The sequence below is a fragment of the Mustelus asterias genome, chromosome 23 (genome assembly GCF_964213995.1).
Source record: "Mustelus asterias chromosome 23, sMusAst1.hap1.1, whole genome shotgun sequence".
In the NCBI taxonomy this organism is placed as follows: Eukaryota; Metazoa; Chordata; class Chondrichthyes; order Carcharhiniformes; family Triakidae; genus Mustelus; species Mustelus asterias.
Genome location: NC_135823.1, coordinates 27,411,992 through 27,434,323, shown reverse-complemented (window position 1 = coordinate 27,434,323; position 22,332 = coordinate 27,411,992). Strand labels below are relative to the sequence as shown.

General features: G+C 43.2%; 1 non-coding gene across 1 annotated transcript; it reads right to left on the bottom strand.

Moving 5' to 3' along the window:
• Positions 1–264: 264 nt before the first annotated feature.
• On the bottom strand, positions 265–460 carry LOC144510946 (U2 spliceosomal RNA). The gene has a single exon (XR_013500713.1). It is a non-coding gene; the product is annotated as a U2 spliceosomal RNA (small nuclear RNA).
• Positions 461–22,332: the final 21,872 nt, after the last annotated feature.

Sequence of the window (22,332 nt, the reverse complement as noted above, 5' to 3'; positions counted from 1 at the left end):
AAATGTTAACTCTGTCTCTACACAGATGCTGCCTAACCTGTTAAGTATTTTACCCCCACGTTTTCTGTTTTTACATCAGATTTTCAGCATCCGTAGTATTCTGTTTTTCAACCAGAAAGTCTATTGGGCACAGAGCTTTTTTAATTTTTAAAAAAACTTTTCCAATTCAATCAAATCAAGTCCAATTCAGAGTCTCAACAAGTTGAGACATTTCCGATCCAAGCTGACAAGACGGCCTCCACTCCTATCTTGGGCCTGATCTACATGAGCCAAGCTGATTGGAGTAGGTGCAAGTCCTCCTCATCCAAGGCTTGATCTCATTTGCATCTTAGCCAAAAGGCCAAGATGCCGCTTTTAAAAATTGCTTCAAATGAAGCTTAAATGTAACCTAATGACCTCAACCAAGCGCAGCATCTTATCCATACTACACTTGATCTTAGCCAAAAGGCCGAGAAGCGAGAGTGGGCTGAGTTTTGGCAAGACAGGACCTCTTCCTATTTTGCATCAGTGGCTTTCATGAGAACATCTGTAGGTTGATTAGTCTCGTTAAGAAAAGCCTTGCAATGACTGGATGAACAATCAATAGTCATACTCAAACCATGTTATTTTTCACCTTTGTTAGTGGATATTTATTGATTATGGTCATGTGATTGCTGTGTTCACACATGATCTCATACCAAACACTAACTGATGTTCCCCAGCCTCTGAATATTTATACAGCTCACTGCTATTTTGCATTAGGTATCTGATTGGTGTTATGCGGAGATTTGATGGTATGTAAAAATGTTCCCTTCCCTGCAACAGTTGTAAACCAGACAAGACCCGTGAAAGAATGATTAAAAGAGACCCACTAGCTGCTGCTCTCCAGATGAGACCGTATCCATTTATCAATACCTTTCACTTTCTATTGTAAAGCAAATGGAATTACATTGATTTACACCAGAAATCTGAGTTGAACAGCATTTCTGACAAAGTCTGTTCATCTCTCATCTATGTAACGACCCTATGCATGACCTCTAGGTCTAAAGAGCAGCTTATGTATGATCTCTGCATAAAAAGGAAAGGCTCTGTTTGTGAGCTGTGTGACTAAGGAACACACCAATGTGTGAACTCTGCATTTGAAGGACCTCACTGAGCAAAGAATAATGCTGTGTATAGTCTCTGTGTTTAAGGAGCAACACTGTGTGAGGTTCCCCTTGTCTTCGCAGTGGCATAGTGTGAGATATTTGTATAGCCAGAACTTTTGAGATCACTGTGTCTAAAGGACAGTGGTTTGTGTGATCTCTTCACCAAATATGGTCTTTCCCTAATGTGCACCAATTTGCAGGACTTCTCCATCCTGAACCAAGGTTGCCAACTCTGGTTGAATGTATCCCCAGAGGAATCAACAAATGACATTTCACCCCCAACCACCCCACTCAGACTTTCTTACAATCTCCAATATTTTTATGATTAATAAATCAAAGTGTTCACAAAAAATTGAAAGATGCATTCCAAAACATATTGATTTTCTCCTGCTATTGCTGGGAACCATGTCCTGGAGATTTATCTATCATGTCTAAAAACTCCAGGACTATCATGGAGAGGTGGCAACCCAACGATGAACCTACTGCAAGAAGGCAATGTCCACAGTCTCCCATTTATGGATGGGAGAATGCCCAGAGATTGTTCTTCAGAAAATATTTTGGCCTCTTCCTCAACCACCATTCTCCTTCGTCTGTCCAATCCATTCCATATTCACAACTAAAAGTTGGAATGTCATATTGAAAACTTAAAAAAAGTTGTGCCCAAAGACAGAGGAATTGTCCTGACTTAAGTGGGCCCAATGGCAATACAACGTTTAGTTCTAAAATTAGAGAATGCTCATTCTTAAAATAGTACAAGGAGACCCAATAAATCCACCTGAAGGGGCAGACAGGGCCTTGATTCAATATTTTACTTGAATGCCAGCATTGTCAACAGTGCAGTTTCTCATTACTTCACTGAAGTGTCTCTAGATTCTGTGCTCAGATCTCTGGAGTGGATCCTGAACCCACTACCTTTGACTGAGATGCAAGAGTTGCATCGACTGAGCCATTGCTGACACTGTAGGAGCTAACTGGGAATGTCGTCCACAAGAGAGGAAGCCAAGGGGCTTTAGTTTACAGAATGCAAGGCTCAGCCATTTTTCCAGAACTGTCAAATTATAGGATCACATAGCATGTACAGCGCAGAAATGCCAGAGCATATGCTTCACACGAGCCTTCTCCTACCTCACCGCTGTCTGAGTTTTCATCCTTGAAGTGAGTAGCGGGGGTCAGGAAAATTCCCCGCTTGGCCTGCCTACAAAAGGTGGGATCTGCATTGCCGGGGATGCAGGTTAGGGCTGGAGTTGGGACAGTCGACCTGGGAAAAAAGTCGGAGGCAGCCTCAGGGGCTGCCAGGTGCTGAGGTGAACTACTTAAAATGTCCGCCTCTTTGCTGTGGGACTTTGTGCCAGTTAATATAAAACCACAAAGGCCCTTCAGCCCTCACCCACTCCCCATTCCCTATCCATGTCATCTTATATCCCCATACCCACTCTATATGGCTCCTCATGCCTTCTATGTTAAATATGGTACTTCCATGCCCATTGACCACTGTACACGATTATAGAACTAAAGAACCCTATAGTGACAATAATATGTGTAAAAAGAGGTTAAAAAAAGAATTCATAGAATAGATCATAGAATCCCTAAAGTGCAGAAAGAGGCCATTCAGCCCATCCCATCTGCACCAACTCTCCAAACAAGCATCTTACCCAGGCCCACCCCTCCATCCCCATAACTCAGCACATTTACTCTGGCTAACCCACCTAACTACTAATATTGGGACACTAAGTGGCAATTTACCATGGCCAGTCCACCTAGCTGCACATCTTAGATTCATAACTCTCATTCATTCATAACTTTCCACTGTTAAAACAAAGTCATTTCACTACAAGGCAATGCAAGTGTCAATTATCCAGACCCATTAAAGTATCAATAGCAAAAACCAAAAGTCCTTGAAGCCGATTAACCTTGTGTAAATAAGCATTATGAAATTAACCTCAGCGATCAGAAAACCTGAGTTGTCAATCAAGCAATGTTCTTGTTGTTTCAACAAGAGTAATGGCTGCTTAGACTCTCAGCCAAGCATACATAATGGATCAATGGGCATAGAGGTGACATAGTTAGGCACGGGGGCGTGATGGGCCATGGAGGTGTGTGCGGAAGGGCATAACCTGGCATTGGGGGCATGAGGAGGACCTTCTGAAATCATTTTTAAAAGATCCCCTTGTGCAGTTTAGGGTTCACAACACCTCTGAGGGCCCATGACTCTTTAAAACCTGACTGACTCCACAAAAATTGTGAAGGAGTAGAACACATTTACTTGCACAATGGAGCCAGCCCGCTGGCTGCGGGCTTTTAAGAGAAACTAGCCCACACCCTTTAAAGGCACTCCCGAAAATCAGTCATCCCAGGAATGGGGTTGGGAATCTGGAATCAGGATCAGTCCGCTATTTTTAAAAGTCTCCTGACTCGGTGAAAATTCAGCCTTTCATCTCACCATATCATCATATCCTTCTAATCTTTTATTAATCTTGTTAGTTTCCTCTTAAATGCTATTCATCCCAGCTAGTTCCTTGTGTCAGTGAGTTCCAAATCCTCAAGAAATTTCTCCACAATTATTTTTCAGATTTATTAGTGACTACTTTATATTTATGGTCCTTAATGTTTGGAGTTACCCTGGAAGTGTAATAATTTTCTCTCCATCTACCCTATCAAATGCCTACATAATTTGAGAGAGCTGTATTAAATTATCCCTTCTGTCTTTTTTTGAGACAAGAGAGCCCCAGCTTGTTCAGACTTGCAACACAATGTGAACAGGTTAAGGAGCTACTGGTCAAAAGGGGCCTGGAATGTTTTCTTTAACCACCTGATGAAATTCAAGGTGTGCATTGAGACAGTGCTGATGCTGATATATATTTCAGATAAATTATAACATTAATATTATTAACATTTGTCATTTACTTAATGATCAAGGAAAGCTGTGAAATGATGTCAGAATGTATTCACCAGCCAAAGGCAGAATGGTAAAATAATTGTAGACATTATGTATATCTATGCCACAATTGAGCAAGTATAGGGTTAATTCTCTATCCCTTTATGGTAAGATGTTGTTCCAAATGGGGATTGTTCCGTGGTTTGTTCAAGACTTTGGTATGGGTCAATATGCTATTGAAAGGAATGTTCTAATGGAGGTGGTTAACCACAGTGAGGACGCCAAAGCATCATTTTGCAAAGTTTCAAGGAAGAATGAATTGAATAATTGGAGTGACTGCACTGGTATGAGAGAAAGCCTGTAAATCAGAAGGAGAAGGGCTACAATTTATTTTAGCACCATTTTTTAAAATCATGATTAATGTCTTGGTGGTGTTGTACACTGACACAGGGACTCTGGAAAATGAAATCTAATGTTTGGAAAAAACCTATTGTTTTTAAGATTATTTTGGCTTGTTAGTTGGAATGGTTGTTACAGCAGGTGCATTATAGAGCCTAAGTTGCCTCAATGCTATTGGGGAAAAAGGTTTGGGAAGCACAGGAAGTGCTGGTTTTGTTTTTCCTTCTTCTGTGGTATTGGCAGTTCTCACATGGGCAGTGACATTATCTGTATCTGTTGTGGTATGTGTTGTTAGTTTTTTTTGTTTAGTTTTGTTGTAGGGAAAAATCCCTTGTACCAGTGCATTCAAAGAAGTCGAGTCGCAAGGCAACATTCAAAGTGTTTTTCTTTATTGTACAATTACTGGGATCCCAGGGAGAACAGCGTAACCAGCCTAGAAACAGTGGCTTGGCCACATTGATCTCAATCCTTTCACATCAGCTCTGGATCTTTATAGGGATCCAAATTCGAGCGGGAACATTTGATTATGCATTTTTACAATATGTATAAAGTGGTCTGTCGGGTCAGGAAGTTCTCTGGGAGGCTTGTCAATTTGCATTTGTATGGTGTGTGTTTGTGTTAATGGGACTACCTGTTCTTGCCCCGGTGTTTTAATGTGTTTCCCATTATCCCCTCTATGTGTCCCCTTATCTGAATTGACCTCATTGTTTTGTGTCTGTGTTCCCTGCTTGCGAGATTAGGTGTTAATGTCATTTTGTCCTGCTGTGTGTAGGGAGATTTAATCTAATCTTTTATTCCTTTTACCCTAGTTTGTTAAGTTTCTTTGCCTGCCTTGGCCATTTTATTCCTGTAATATTTTATTGATAGTCTGGTTATGCCATATAGCCCACTCTCGGTCTTGACTCGCAGATATCCCAATCTTCCTTGGCCAAAGGCCGGTTTAAAATGCAGCTTCGCGCTGTTGCTGGGCAGAATAAGGATCTTTCGTTGGCTTTGAAATTTAAAGGTCTCTCAGCTGTGCAGAGGGGGTTTGAACGAATATCCATCCGGGTGTTCCCCTCTCCATTGTAGGCACGTTATGAATGGTGCCAATATGGCTTTTGGAAAATTGCCTACTTCAGTTTTTTTTCCAGTCCTATTCAACCATTCAAACTCTGGACTCACTGATCTGGATTGGCTTCAGGTCTGACAACATCTTAATTTTAAAATTCTCATCCTTGTTTCCAAATTGCTCTGTGGCCTTTGTCCTTCCCTAATTCTGTAGCATCCTTCAGCCTTCTCACATCTTTACACTCCTTTAGTTCTGGCCTCTTGCAAATACGATGAGCGAAATTCTTCGGCTTCCCAGCTGCGTGTTTCCTGCTGGCAGGAGGTGGCATGTTGTTTGCTAGCAGCAGGATTCTCTGGTCCCGCTGCCATTGATGTCACCCCACGCTGGCGGGAAACCTGTGGGCAGGGATGCACTGCCAGCGGGACCAGAGAATCTGGCCAGCGTGAACGTCTGGAGAATTTCGGCCCTGATTTCCATCACCTCACCACTGACAGCCACATCTTCAACTATGGGCGGCACGATGGCACAGTGGTTAACACTGCTGCCTCACAGCACCAGGGACCTGGTTCAATTCCGGCCTTGAGTCACTGTCTGTGTGGAGTTTGCACGTTCTCCCCGTGTCTGCATAGGTTTCCTCCGGGTGCTCCAGTTTCCTCCCACAGTCCAAAGATGTGCGGGTTAGATTGATTGGCCATGCTAAATTGTCCCTCGTGTCAGGGGATTAGAAGTCATAGAAGTCATAGAAACCCTACAGTGCAGAAGGAGGCCATTCGGCCCATCGAGTCTGCACCGACCACAATCCCACCCAGGTCCTATCCCCACATATTTACCCACTAATCCCTCCAACCTACACTCTAAGGGGCAATTTTTAACCTGGCCAATCAACCTAACCCGCACATCTTTGGACTGTGGGAGGAAACCGGAGCACCCGGAGGAAACCCACGCAGACACGAGGAGAATGTGCAAACTCCACACAGACAGTGACCCGAGCCAGGAATCGAACCTGGGACCCTGGAGCTGTGAAGCAGCAGTGCTAACCACTGTGCTACCGTGCCACCCTAACCACTGTGCTACCGTGCCGCCCGCGGGACGGTAGCACAGGTAGCAGGGTAAATATATGTGGTTACCGGAATAGGGCATGGGTGGGATTGTGGTCAATGCAGACTCGATGGGCCGAATGGCCTCCTTCTGTACTGTGGGGATTCTATGGATACCCAATCATCAGCTGTAGAATTCTCTTCTTAAAATCTCTCCACCTCTCTCTCTCCCCTTCTCATAAAACTCCTCAAAACCTACCTCTTTTGTTCACTTGTCCTAATATCTCTCTACATGGCGTGGTGTTAACTTTTATCTGTGAAGTGCTTTGGCATGTTTTGCTTCATCAAAGGTGCTATATAAATGAAGTTGTTGTTTTACGAGTGCGAGCAGAACGAGACAATAGTTCCAGTTCATTATTGGAAGATGACAAAATAAACCAAAATTAAACCTGCCTTGTTCTTCTTATGGCTACATGTTCAAACTGTGCCAGAATGAGACAAACAACTATTAAGGGACACATTAGAGAGGCTGAATTGGAGTGTTTTGTAAGGCTCAGTGGATCTCCAGTGATATTAACTGTTCAGCTTAGAAGGCTTCAACTTAAGCTGTTAGTTGTGGCAAGTAGTAGCTCTCTCACCTCAAAATCAGAAGGTTTTGGGTGTGAGCCCCAATTTAGAGGATTGAACACATAGTCAAGCCAGATATTTCATGCAGTATTAGGAGAGAATTGTACTTTGAGGTGTTGTCTTTTGGATGAGATGTTAAAGCGAGGCCTCATCCATCCTCTGAAGTAGACGTAAAAGATCATATGATGCTATTCTGAAGACGAGCAGGGAAAATTGACCAGTGTCTCTCTGCTCCCTCAATCAATACTATTGAAAAAAGAGTTGATGTGGTCATTATCATGTTGCAGTTTGCGGGACTTCATCTTTCGGAAATGGACTTTATTCGCTTCTTAGATTGCAATAGTAATTACATTGCGAGAGAACCTCTTTGGCTGTAAAATACTTTGAGACATCCAGAGATTGTAAAAGATGCAAGGCCTTATTTACATCGCTCTGAATTGAGTCAGCTGATGGGATTCTGCAGATGCGCTCCATGTCTCGGTCGAACGAGGGGAAAAAGAAAACAGGGCTTCCAGATCTGGGTCCTGAAGTTCCGAGCCCCTTGAGACTGTAAATACTTTCTCGATGGGTGAGAGCGGAATTTGGATTGTGCAGAGTTTCCTCCCCCTTTTCCCAAATGCCATAAGTTCCAATCATGGTGCACAAGTGCATCATAAAAGTTCCCAATGGGCAGGTACATTGGGACACAATGAAAATGAGTGATTCACATCATACAATGTATTTTTCTCCGCATACTCTAGGGATGCTCAGTGCAAGGGATGGCAAAAAGGCGGTGAAGGGAAGAGATTTAAAATCTTTAGGCTGATTCAGCAATGCAATCAATTGCAGCACTCTGCTGAAACAAGCAGAAGTGCTCAATTTGACATTTATTTTTATTGTGCTGACACATACCCATGGGCTGCTTACACTGCAACATGTTGCTGTTAACACTGGTTCGGCAGGTAGCACTGTTGTGGGTTCAAAACCCTACTGTGAACATAATTTTGCTCTATCTATCCTGAGAAAATGTATTTGTTGTCAGCAATGACCAAAAACTGGGACTAAACTCCTTGCCGGTAAGAATGAATGATCCTGCTATCCCATATGGAAAGTGCAGTTCCTGCAGAGGATTATTGACTCCAAGGGAAGACTGATGTTGGTGGGAAACGTTTCATATGACAGTGTCTGTAATGAACTGCAGTGCATGACGGATTCATAGGGTTGAACATTTAATCGAAACGGTGCGGGAATGGTTTTTTAAAAAATAAACAGTTATTACTGAAATCAACTGCTGATTAATACAGCAGTGAAAATGTCAGGAAATAAAGATCTGAGCTATTCTCTAAAATCAGACAAGAGTTTTCAATATGATTAAAAATGGTAGAAAGGAAGGAAACAAAAGGAAAAAAAGAAAATGGAAATGAAGACAAGAAAATAGGGCGGCACGGTAGCACAGTGGTTAGCACTGCTGCTTCACAGCTCCAGGGACCTGGGTTCGATTCCCGGCTTGGGTCACTGTCTGTGTGGAGTTTGCACATCCTCCTCGTGTCTGCGTGGGTTTCCTCCGGGTGCTCCGGTTTCCTCCCACAGTCCAAAGATGTGCGGGTTAGGTTGATTGGCCATGCTAAAATTGCCCTTAGTGTCCTGAGATGCGTAGGTTACAGGGATTAGTGGGTAAAATATATGGGGGTAGGGCCTGGGTGGGATTGTGGTCGGTGCAGACTCGATGGGCCGAATGGCCTCTTTCTGTGCTGTAGGGTTTCTATGATTTCTATGATTCTATGGAACCCTTCATTCATTTACTGATTAAAAATGAAGAGAGGGAAAAATAGACTTGCATTTCTATAACACTGTTCACAGCCTTGGGATGTTTACAAAGTGCTATATAGCCAATGAAGTACTTTTGAAGTGTCTTCGGAACTGAAAGGCTTGCTGGAATGTACTAGTTATTATGCACTGACTATAACATGAATACAAAGTCATTTGCAGTCAGGTTAGAAAAGGTCCAGCTGATCTGGTACATGAAGACAAAGTTGCCTTTTAAGGAAATCCTAACTTTGACTATTATAGATGATGATTTCACTGAGTAGGAGTAAAATCCTCTTACTGGAGTCTTCGGTTGGATAAAAGGGAATTTGTCGATGACTCTCTTATGTTATTCGCGTTGGCAAAAATTGAGCTTTTGCAGATGGATGCAGGCTTTGCATTTTAACTTCCTCAGCAGGAGCTGCACTCGGCAACATTCTCAGCTTGTCTTGGCTCATTCGGAGTGAAGGGTTTGACTGACAGTTTGGCCATTATCACCTTTTTCGTTGCACTAAAATGGTGGTAGAAGCAGATCCAACAGGAAATTGGATATATACATTAAAAAAGAGAAATGAACATGGCAGTGGAGAAAGAGAAAAGGAGTGGGAATAATTAGTGGGCTTGGGCACAATGGGCCAAATGGCCTTTTACTGTGCTGTCTGATCCTATGAACTTGTTAATGTAGGAGTCAGCACCTTCCAAGAGAGAAAACTGAATATGGGTTGGGGGAAGTCAATAGATACAAAATAAATCGATTGGTACTGACAGTATCCTTCATAGCACTCATTTATCTGATATTCTTTCAGGAAATACAATCCTGAATACAATCTTCACAAAACTAAACCCATTTGTAATTATAAAGTAATGCTTTTAATATACTGAGTGGAGGGAATGGCTACCTAATTTAGCTGAAAAACAACATAGTAGTCACTTAAAAGCAATATAAATCTGAATATAATGACTCAACGGGGAATAAAAACAATAGCTGTATAATGGAAATGGGCTACTGATTTACCTAAGGGAGAGATTTATTTTACAGCAGTCAGAATTAACTGCGCTGTACATTTTATTTTGTACATTGCACTTCCATAGTTTGATCAATAGAGGGAGGTAACTACTCATTGATGAGTCAAGGACCCACCTTCTGCACAGATATCCTCAGGGATTCATCAAACAGACCCTAGCCGATATTCTGATTTACGATTGATTTGTAGATCATGCACTCAGAGAAAGATAAAGTACACACGCACATTTTAATAGTTAAATAGGGGATATCTCGGCTCTGACAAACGGTTTGCTGAAGGTCTCTCATGAATATGCAACATGTATTACTCACTGATGCTACAGGTGTAAGTCAGTGGGTGACATGGCAGCTTTGTTTGGTAAGACTGAAGAAAGTGCTCGTGTCAGACTTTTACTGGGGAAAATTTCTTCCCCCTCCCTTCCCAGTAAAAGGACCGTTTCCTCAATCGCACTCACCAGACCGCATGAGATCACAGACCTTTCTTTGCCCCTACATCAGCAATCATTATCTGAGTCACTGTCAACATCATTTCATTTCACTTTTTCATGTATGACAACCTCCATGAATAACAAGTGCCATACATTTTTGGACAATAACTGGTTTGCACAGTCGCCCTATCCTTTCCTACAACAATGGATGTCCTCCAGTGCTTTTCTTTCACTTCTTCCAGCACTCTGAGACCGTACTCTTAGTACACTTACAGAAGAAGAGAGGTTTAGGGAGTGAATTCAGAACTTTTAGATCAGGCACCACTGGCACAATGCTGCGAGGAGGAATGGCCAGGGACTGGCATCGCTGCCAGCCTGAAAGAAAGCAGGATATCAGCTTGGTCTGTCCTCATAGAATCCCTACAGTGCAGAAGGAGGCCATTCGGCCTATCAAGTCTGCACCGACCACAATCCCACCCAGTCTCTATCCCCATAGCCTCACATATTTACCCCGCTAGTCCCCCCCCGACTAGTGGCAATTCAACATGGCCAATCCACCTAACCTGCACATCTTTGGACTGTGGGAGGAAACCAGAGCACCCAGTGGAAACCCACGCAGATACGGGAAAACTCCACACAGTGACTCAAGTCGGGAATCAAACCCAGGTCCCTGGCGCCGTGAGGCAGCAATGCTAACCACTGTAGCACTGGGCCGCCCAAAGCAATGGCACCCAACATGGGGCACAAACCCACAACCCTCCTCTTCATCATCCTCACCGTCCTCCCCCAGTGCTTCTCATTGCTGCAATGTGTCTGCACGAAGAGAGGATAGAAACTCTGGGTAGTGACCATTAACTGCATGAGATTAAGAAGACAAGGAAAGTGTTGGGGTGGGTTAAAGGGCCAGTCTGTGTCTGCCAGGGTCAAAGAGTAGATGCTCAATCAGTTACCTAGCATAGTAGAGACAACTCTGGCCTCATGATCTCCTGCAGCTTGAGTCACTCCCTTTCCATGAGCCCCATGTGATATTGAAGATTGGGGTTGTCAAACCCCTTCCTCCCCACACTCCCCTTCCCATCAGTCCTCTGTCTGTAATGAGCCTTGCAGTCAACTTGACCTACAAGGATAAAATGAAGAGTAAAGTTCACAAATGTACCAAGAGCTTGTGAGAGCGGCGATGAATGTCTAATGTTAATATTTTAGAGGTCATGTTTAATATTACAGTGAAGGTGAGGTAACTCAAATGCTGTAGAGATTGCCAGAACACCTAAAAGGAAACGGCAGTTCAGCAGGTTACCCATGTTTATTTAATAGAGTCAGAATAGGAGAGATGGGGCCATAAAACTGCAGCTGGGCTTCCCTAGTTCGAGACATTGTAAAGGAAGGATAATTGATTTGGAGGTCAATTTGAGGATAGACAGGAGCAGCCTACGTTGGCAAGGAGTTGGTTGGAGCTAAGGATGGCTCTCTGGTTTCAAGCTTATCTGTGTGTTTGCCAAGGGAGTGAGTGTTCTGCAGCAAGCTAAGAGACGGGAAACCGTCAGCAAGTTCCAGGCAGTTAGGAAAATCCTGGGGAGCTGCAAATCTGGTGGAAGGCAGCTGGGGTTCAGGAGGGACCTCAGTGCAGCTAGGAGACTGGAGAAGCCCAGGGACAGTGCCAGCTGAGTGAAACTAGGAGTTTTTGAATGAGTTGGAAACATGTCAATAATTAGAGGCGAGAGTACAGTTTTTAAATCCCGTGTGATGTACTCTCAGGAGAAACGATTGAGCCATTGGCAGGTGAGCAGTCGTTGAGGCAGTCCAAGTCAGACTGGCTTTGGAGGGAATTCAGGGGCTAGTGGTGGGATTTTATGACCTCGCTTGGGTGAGGCTTGTAAAATCCTACCGGAGGCCAACAGAGAATTCCGTTCTGTGAGCCTCGCCCGCCCCGATTCCGAGGCAGGCGAGGCAGTAATAGGTAGGTCTTTGAAAGTGAAGAGTTGAAGTGCTTCCTGAGGGAGACAGAGTTTTAATGAGATTTGCTCACTGACATATTGGGTGGATTGTCTTGGTCACATCTGGCATTGAATGAGCAGTGTGATGTACTCGACTACAATTTTCCTGTTAATTGAAAGTTACCTCATTTTAATTAGGAATGCTGGAGTAAACATAGAAACTAAGCAGGAATAGGCCTTTTGGTCTTTCAAGCCTGCTCCACTATTCAATATAAGTGATCCTTGATCTCAATGCCATGTTCCTGCTTTCTCAACATACCTCTTGATGCCATTACATTTTAAAAAAATATTTATCTCTTTCTTGAATATACTCAGTGACTTGGTCTCCAAGCCTGTTGTGGTAGAGAATTTGATAGCTTCACTGCCCTTTGAATGAAGAAATGTTTCCTCATCTCAGCTCTAAATGGTCTACCGTATATCCTGAGACTGTGTCCCCTGGATCTCGATTTCCCAGCCAGGGAAAACATCCTTCCTGCATCTTTCCTGTCCTAATTCTCTCATCCTCCTAAACAATAAAGGCCCAGTCAAACTAATCTCTCTGCATAGGACATTCCCTCCATCCCTGGTATCAGCTTAGTGAATTTCCATTGCACTCCCTCTATGGCAGGTATATCCTTTCTTAGGTAGAGACATCAAAACTGCAAGCAATACTGCAGGCATGGTCTCACCAAGGTCCTGTATAACTGCAGTAATGATCTTTATTTCTGAACTCAAATCCTCTTGCGGTGAAGGTCAACATATCAATTGGTATACCTGCCTCTTCATTGACATGTGTACAAGGACATCCAGGTCCCTTTGTACACCCACACTTCCCAATATACCACCAGTTAAATAATACTCTTCCTTTGTGTTTTCCACACAGAAATGTATAACTTCACATTTAACCATGTTGTCCTGTATCTGCCATGTTTTCGCCCATTCATTTAAATCACTTGAAGGCTCCCTATATCCTCCTCGCAACTCATAATTCCACCAGTTTTGTGTTGTCAGCAAACTTGGAAATGTTACATTTGGTTCTCTCATCCTGACCAAACCCATGACCACTTCCATCTAGAAGGACCAGGGCAGCAGATATACGAGAACATCACCACCCTCCAAGCGACGCACCATCCTGACTTGGAAATATATCGCCGTTCCTCCGCAGTCGCTGGGTCAAAATGCTGAAATTCCCTCCCGAATGGCATTGTGGGTCAACCCACAGAACATGGACTGCAGCGATTCAAGAAGGCAGCTCACCACCACCTTCAAGGGCAACTAGGGATGGCTAATAAATGCTGGCCAGCCAGTGACACCCATGTCCCACGAATGAATTAAAAAAAATATCATGAACAGGTGGGGCCCATGTGCTGATCCCTGAGGTACCCCACTAATCACTGCCTGCCACTCAGAAAAAAATCATTTATTCCAACTCTCTGTTTCCTGTCTGTCAACCAATTCTTGATCCATGCAAATATATTATCCCCTATTCCATGTGCTTTAATGTTGCCCACTAACCCCTTGAGGGATTTTATCAAAATGCTTCTGAAAGTCCAAATACATCACATCCACTGGTTCTCCCTTATCAATCCAAATATGTGCAGGTTAGGTTGATTGGCTATGCTAAATTGCCCCTTAGTGGCAGGGGGATTAGGAGGGTAAAATATGTGGGGTTACAAGGATAGGGCTTGGGTGGGATTGTTGTCAGCCCAGGCTCAATGGGCCAAATGGCCTCCTCCTCTCCCTGTGGGGGTTCTATAATTCTGTTCTACTAGTTACATCCTCAAAAATCTCCAATAGATTTATTAAGCATGAGTTGGCTCTCAGAAACCCATGCTGGCTTTATCTAATCCCGTTAATGCTTTCCAAATGTTCTGTTGTCACATCTTTTATAACAGACTCTGGCATCTTTCCCACTACTGATGTCAGACTAATTGGTCTGGAATTCTCCCTTTTATCCCTTCCTGTTTAAAGAGTGGGGTTACATTTGCCACCCTCCAATCTGTAGGAACTGCTCTAGAATCTAGAGAAGTTTGGAAGATGACCACCAATGCATCCAATATTTCCAGGGCCACTTCATTTAATACTCCTTTAATAAGATAGTTATTTATAGATTATTTTATTTTTCTGTCTTTGTGAAGTTTATTTTGTTTGTTTAAAACAGTGGAATTTTCTCCTGGTGGGTAACTGGAATTTCAAACTTTGTCTACTTTAAAAATTATTGGTCCCTAACTGGATCAGAAAGGAGCCAAAATAAGAAATGGTGGAGTAGGCAGCTGCTGTTGAGGAAGGAGTTTTAGGGTAGTGCCTGTAAGTTATTACTATGAGAGAAGCTAGACAGATATAGTGGAAGATGTTAACTTAGAACTGTCCTGAACTAATGAGCATTGTGAGGGCTTATGAACATATGAACAAGGAGCATGATCAGACCATTCAGCCCCTCGAGCTTGTTCCATCATTTAATAAGGTCATGGTTAATTTGATAGTAACCTCAAATCTGTATCCCGCCGACCCTTGAAAATGTGTCAATCACCCTCTTGCTTACCAAGAATCTATCCACCTCTGCCTTAAAAATATTCAAAGGCTCAGCTTCCATTGCCTTTTTAGAAAGAGTCCCAAAGACTCACGACCCTTTGAGTGAAAAACCATTTTGTCTCATCCCTGTTTTAAATGGGTGACCCCTTATTTTAAAACAATAACCCTCAGTTCTAGATTATCTCACAGGGAGGGAACGTGCTCTCCACATCCACCCGGCGTAATCAACCTCGTGCCTGGGAACTGACCGTGCACTTTAAAATGTCCCTTTCTGATTTGGAGCTGTGATGAATCACTTTAAGCTTCCTGCTACAGTAATCAACACCTATTCAGACAAGGGCTTTCTTTGGGTGATTGGCAGTTCACCGCCACTAAGGCAGCTGTCTGCGCAACAAGGCTATTTAACTTAGCAAAAGACTGTCAGTGCTAGGTCAGAATCTGACTTTTACTCTAAAATTGAACTTGAAAAGATTCACCATTTGAATTCCCACTTTGAACCAAAATTTCCAAATATACTCACTTGGTCTCTGTTACACTCAGGCCAAAGTCAGCCCTCACTGTGCGCTTCTTACTGACCTCTTTCTTGGTTGTGCAATTGCTGCTTTACAAAGGTGAGTAATTTGTTGGTAGCCAAGGTGGGAAAAGCAAGAAAAGGCAGAGGTATTCAGTGTGTTACACTGCCTGCCCTGCTGAGAATCTGGGACTTTCTACTGCACTCCTGGGGGTGAGGGAATAGTTACTGAGAACCAGTGTCAGCTTCCTCCAGGTGGAATTTGTGTTATATACTTGAAAGTGACGACTGACTCAATATGCAGCATCCCATCAGGCAGTCCATTCCAAATCCTGACCACTCATTGCATAAACACGTTTTTTCTCACGTCACCTTAGTTCTGACAATCACCATAAATCTGTGCCCTTCGGTTATCAACCCTTGGTCTTTGTTTCCCTGAATTCTCTTGATTTTAAAAATATAAAAGGATTAAATACAGGGACACATATCCAGGACAAGAGATATGATCCAGGCCATTTGGGTGCAAAATCAGGAAGCACTTATTCACGCAAAGATATGTGGGGCTCTTCCCTTCAAGAGTCTATGAATGCTTGGACAATTGATTACTGAAACATTCAGGACTAAAATCCATAGATTTTTGTTAGGTAACCATAACATGGGATGTGGAACGAAGATGGTTAAATGGAGATGAAATACAAATCAGTCATAATCTAATTGAGAATCAAGAAACTGAATTAATAGCCAATTCCTAATGTTCCTATCGCATTCACCTGCATTCTAGGCCTTCAGATATTACAGAATCATAGACACCCTTAGTGCAAAAGGAGACATTCAACCCATCGAGTCTGCACCGACAACAATCCCACCCAGGCCCTATCCCCATAAACCCAGGTATTTACCCTGCTAGTCCCCCTGACATCAAGGGACAATTTACCATGGCCTATCAATCTAACCCGCACATTTTTGGACTGTGGGAGAAAACCCACGCGGACATGGGGAGAATGTGCAAACTCCACACAGACAGCGACCCAAGGCCGGAATTGAACTCGGGTCCCTGGTGCTGTGAGGCAGCAATGCTAACCACCGTGCCACCCCCATTTCAGCTTCCTATCTTACATAACGATCATCAGACTTGATTACCGATGGACAATCACCGCGGACTGCTGCAACAGGTTGTCACAATTCCCCAGCCTAACTTTGGTGAGTGGAAGATTGGCGGAAAATCCCCAGAGACTGTGAGAGCTCACACACCACAGAAGCCCAGGATTCAACCAAGCATTCAGAGCGCCATCATCTAGTTGTTTGAAGAATTCTTCTCCCTCACCCACACAAGTGATTTAAGAAAAATCAATTCAATGAACAGAGCTGGAATACATACTGGTTGGCTGCTTTTGTTGCTGACCCTGAATTGACTGTCAGGTCATTGGATGAAGGGAACTGAAAGCTTGAGGAATTGCAATAATTTCAATTCCAACGGTTTTGTTCTTTCATCTTTTACTTTATTAACGTTGCAGCACATCAATACATTGTACACTGCTAACATTGTTATAGGACTCTGAATGCGACACATAAAATTACCATAACATGGTTCCTTTGGCAGTGTCAATCCTTTCAGAATTGAATTTCCTTGTCAAATTTTCAAATTGAAAATTTACTGCCTCGTAATAGCCCCCCCCCAAAATATCTCTGTAAACCAGCAAATTACTTGACCTCATCCTCACCAATCTACCTGTCGCAGCTGCAAGTAACCATGAAAATGCTAGTAAATGTGATCATGCAGTCCTTGTGGCAATAAGTCCTGTCTTCACACTGAGGACACCCTTCACTGTGGCACTACAACTGTGCTAAATGGGATAGACTCAGAACAGATCTAGTAGTTCAAAACTGGGCATCCATGAGGCGCATAGGTCTTCAGCAGCAGCAGAATCTTCTCACATCTTCCCCTCCCTTTTCAACATTACAAAACAACACCTTAGATCACTCCTGATTCACCTGATGAAGGAGCAGCACTCAGAAAGCTTGTGATTCCAAATAAACCTGGTGTTGTGAGACTTCTTATTGTGCCCACCCCAGTCCAACGCTGGCATCTCCACATCGTAGTTTATGTCAGTGCTTGGTGGAACACCTCTGTTCAGTCTACAAGCATGACCCTGAGTGGCTTATCATAATTTTCCACCTTGCTGTCATGTTGAAATCTCTGCCCCTTGGCTTACTACAGTTCTAGTGAAGCTCTATGCAAACTCAAGGAACAACACTTCACCTTTTGATTAAGTGCTTTGCAGCCTCCTGAACTTAACAATTGGTTATGATCTTGGGCTGTACCCCCAAGATTTTGCTATGATTGGCTTAAGGACCAGTAACATTTTGTTTAGACAAACTTGAAGATTCAGGACACTTGTTAAGAGAATAAAGCCACAAGATTCGAGGGGTTTTGAATAAACAAAGATAAATTTTACTATACAAAGTCAGAAAGATGAAACAATTTGCAATATCTGTCTTGTACTCTAACATTCCGTGTTAATATAAGGTGCATTTGAATTAACAAGCAAGCCACGGTTGAACACATGACACTGCACAATAAATGGCAGTGGCAACCAAGACGAGTTGGAGTCCACGGATTTCTCAACATGTGAACCAGTTATCAGTAAACATTGTGGGCCGAATATTCCCAAAATGGTTCTGAGTGTCATAACAGCGTGAAAATGGGAGTCCTCCACGTCAGTCTTTTGGGTGAGCTTGGCACTGCAACCTTATAGCACTGTCAGTTTTTCTGACAGCTAGGAGTTTTATGCCAGTGGGGTGAGGGGGCAGAGCCTAAGTATGCTGGGGAAGCCAGCTTCAGAGCGCTTGGGCACCATTGTGCAGGGCGCCCCGATTTGCTGGTGAACCAGGCGACCTCCCTCCCCCCCCCCACGGATATTAGAACCCCCCCTCATCATCGGCAGCATTGTCACCCCCCACACCAACATGGGTCGCTGACTTCGGGGCATTAGGACCAGCCTGCTGAATCCCCTGGTCGACCCCTGATGTCCGCCCTGTCATGGCCTACCCCTGCACAGCCCCCTCCTTGCATAGCCCCCCCTTGCATAAGCCCCATCATTGTGCAAATCCCCTGTCATAGCCCCCACCCACACTCAGGCCTCACCGCCTTGGCACTGCCCCGGCACACATGGTGCCCAACCAGGCACCGCCAGAGTGCTCGTTGGGCTTTGCCCAGCCATGCCCCCTACTGCTTGGCCTCCGATCCTCCCGACATGGCCATGGCGCCTGGTCCCTGCTACTGCAGAGCAGTAGTGATTATCACTAGTGTGATGTCATGCCGGCGACGGGGGAGCATTGGGAGGGGGGGGAAGCAGCCACGCCGAACCAGCTGCGAATCTGATTTTTGTCCTTGCACGCCATCTTTCCGGCTCGCCGCACTGGTCAACCGACGAGTCGTGTCGGTAAGATTGCATCCTGTGAGTCAACTAGTCTCGTTCAAATACTGGTCTCCATTCTTCTGCCCTGTCTGTTTTTCTCCGACCCTCCCCCTTTTCAGCAACTTAAAAGCTAAAACACCTTCAACTTTTGCCAGTTCTGACGAAAGGTCACAACCTGAAATGTTCACTGTGCCTCTCTCTCTCTCCACAATGCTGCAAAAGCTGCCAAGTATTTCTAGTGGTTCCTGATTTTATTTCAGATTTCCAGCATCTGGTTTTGGAGATATCAGGACTGGTGGCCATTCACTTGGGCAAAGAATTAGGTTATAAGGAGCATCTTAAAGGAGGAGAGCGGTGGAGAGTTCCAGAGCTTAAGGTTCATACAGCGGAATGCATCCATATCAAATTTTGGTATGATTAACATTGGGGATATGAGCAAGAAACCATAGTTGGAGTGCTAGAGAGATCTTGGAGTGTTGTCGGAATGAAGGCGACACAGCTGTGCATCATACAGGCTGAGCTGCATTTTCGCTGACATGAAACCAGACATTAGAAGGTTGACTTCAGAAAGTGCAGACTGAAAGATACAACGCTATTCCAAGCTTGTTCAGTGAAGACACAAATATTCAGATTATTTCATACTATTATTCAAATTGTTAAAAAGAATTTAAATTCAGAGAACACAGAGCCTGAAAATTCTTTACCATGTATTTTATTTGTTTTTAAAACATTCATGTATTAATCTACACTTATCAATAAAAATGCTACAAATTGTTAAAAAGAATTTAAATTCAGAGAACACAGAGCCTGAAAATTCTTTACCATGTATTTTATTTGTTTTTAAAACATTCATGTATTAATCTACACTTATCAATAAAAATGCTACAAATATTGTTCTCTGCTTACATTCATATCTGAAGGGAAAGTTTCAGATCTATATCAGTTATGTTGCAGAAGACATGACGAGAAAGGAAGAAAACATTCTGATTATGCTCCAGCTGAGGCTAGTTCATTAAAACCTGATCATGATTTGGGATTTTAGTGCAACAACAGTCCTCAAAAAAGGTTTTCAATGTAGGCAAATGCCACTGAGGCTATGAAACATTTCCCAACTTTGCTCTATGAAGGTTTTGGATGACCAACATTGACTGATACAGAATTATACAACTCAGTGTCATGGCAGCCGGGGCTGGATATTACCAATCTCTCCATGTCCCCTTTGTCTTGAGCACTGATGGATTGGGGGCAATCCGGAGGTAAAACTGAGCTCCGGCTCGAGTGGTTTGTGAGACTATGATGCGGTAAACATAGTTCACTTAAAGCACAACACACAACTTTAGATTTGCACTTCTTGCTGAACAATGGGACCAGAGGGAGTCATGGTCCCACTGATCATAAATAACCGTATACTAAATTACATGTTGTAGTAACCTAAAATGGGTATTATAATCAAATATACCAACTGTTGGCTATATCTAGGCATCTTGGAAGTGATAAGGTTCCGCTTGCACAAATGTCTCACTAGGATCTACAAAAACTATTGCTAAGAAAGGACCCTCATCTGTTTCTACTAGGTCAGAATGTGACCCAATTTGTGGAGCGGCAAAGGGCAGTGACAGATACTAGTGTCATGGGCAGTTACATTCATTTTGATACTGTCTCAACAATGGGCCATTGAGTATTTGCCAAGGAGCAGGCAATACTTTTCCATATGCACTCAGATCATTTACCAATATTGCACAGCTTACTTAACACACTGCATCCTGCTCATTTTATCTATTCTTAACTAAATGTAAAACAAATTTCTGGTACAAAACATTCAGAACAATGGAGCTCTCAGTATGATTCACCTGAGAAAATTGTTCAATAGGAATGTAATATGCATCTTCACTGAGTTCAACGTAGAATAAAATCCCTCTTTTGAAAAGGCAGAAATCAAATATCCATTTTCCACAGGTATGCATAATTCTATCAGCTTACAATGGACAGGAAATAAGTAGTATTTAACTATTTAACACACACAAGTTAGAATTATTGTTCATACTGAGTTCCACCAAAGAATGTTTAATTATTCTTTGCAGCTTTCAAAATCAGCAGACAGTAGACTATGAAAAATTCTCTATATATAATATTGTAAAATGAGGTCAGTGTAAGATAGCAAACACATCCAATTCACAGAATGTATGAAATAATCCCAGACTCTGTGTTATTTTAATGTAACAACATGTCAGTCTTTGTGCGGTTAAAAGAGGAATTTTTTAAAGACATATTACTATTGGGTTCAACAATAACAACAACTTGAATTCATATACAGCAGGACAGGATTTGCTGGAAAATAGGCATGGACTTGGAAGGCAACAGTACACGATCAAAAGCTTTGAAGAGAACGGCACAGTGGTTAACACTGCTGCCTCACAGCGCCAGGGTTCAATTCTGGCCTTGGATGACTGTCCGTGTGGAGTTTGCATGTTCTCCCCATGTCTGCGTGGGTTTCTTTCCGGTGCTCCGTTTCCTCCCACAGTCCAAAGATGAGGAGAGACTGAGCAGATTGGGTTTGTATTCATTGGAATTTAGAAGGCTGAGGGGGGATCTTATAGAGACCTATAAGATAATGAGGGGGCTGGATAAGGTCGAGATGGAGAGATTCTTTCCACTTAGAAAGGAAACTAGAACTAGAGGGCACAGCCTCAAAATAAAGGGGGGTCAGTTTAGGACAGAGTTGACGAGGAACTTCTTCTCTCAGAGGGTGGTGAATCTCTGGAATTCTCTGCCCACTGAAGTGGTGGAGGCTACCTCGCTGAATATGTTTAAATCACGGACAGATGGATTCCTGATCAGTAAGGGAATTAGGAGTTATAGGGATCAGGCGGGTAAGTGGAACTGATCCACTTCAGATCAGCCATGATCTTATTGAATGGCGGGGCAGGCTCGAGGGGCTAGATGGCCTACTCCTGCTCCTATTTCTTATGTTCTTATGTCCGGGTTAGGCTGATTGGCCATGTTAAATTGCCCCTTAGTGTCAGGAGGATATGCAGGGTAATGCAGATAGGGCCTGGATGGGATTGTTGTCGGTGCCAAATGGCCTCCTTCTGTACTGTAGGGATTCTATGATTCTAAGTTGGAAAGGTGATAGTTTGCAAGCACAAGAGAGGTCAAAGATGGGTTGTTTAGAGGCAGTTTTGAAAGAAGGAGTAACTGCAGAGAGGAAAACATTTATAATATCAGATAGCACGTGAGCCTGAAAGAGAAGTTGGATGGCTAGCAATTTAGTGAGAATGGGGTCAGAGGAGTAGTTGGTGTTTCTCATAGGCAAATAGTACTTGAAAAGGGCACAAGAGGAAATACAGAAGCTAGAGAAACAGGCAGGTTCAGTGCTAGGACAAGATAGGAGTTTGAAATTGTGGTGAGGGAAGGGACAGATGTAGCAGAGCCTATTGTGCAACGAGATGGAATTAATTAATTACTTCATAATGAAAGAGTACCCCGGTATCAGCTATCATAATATGATTGAATTTTACATTCAGTTTTAAGGATACAGGAGTGG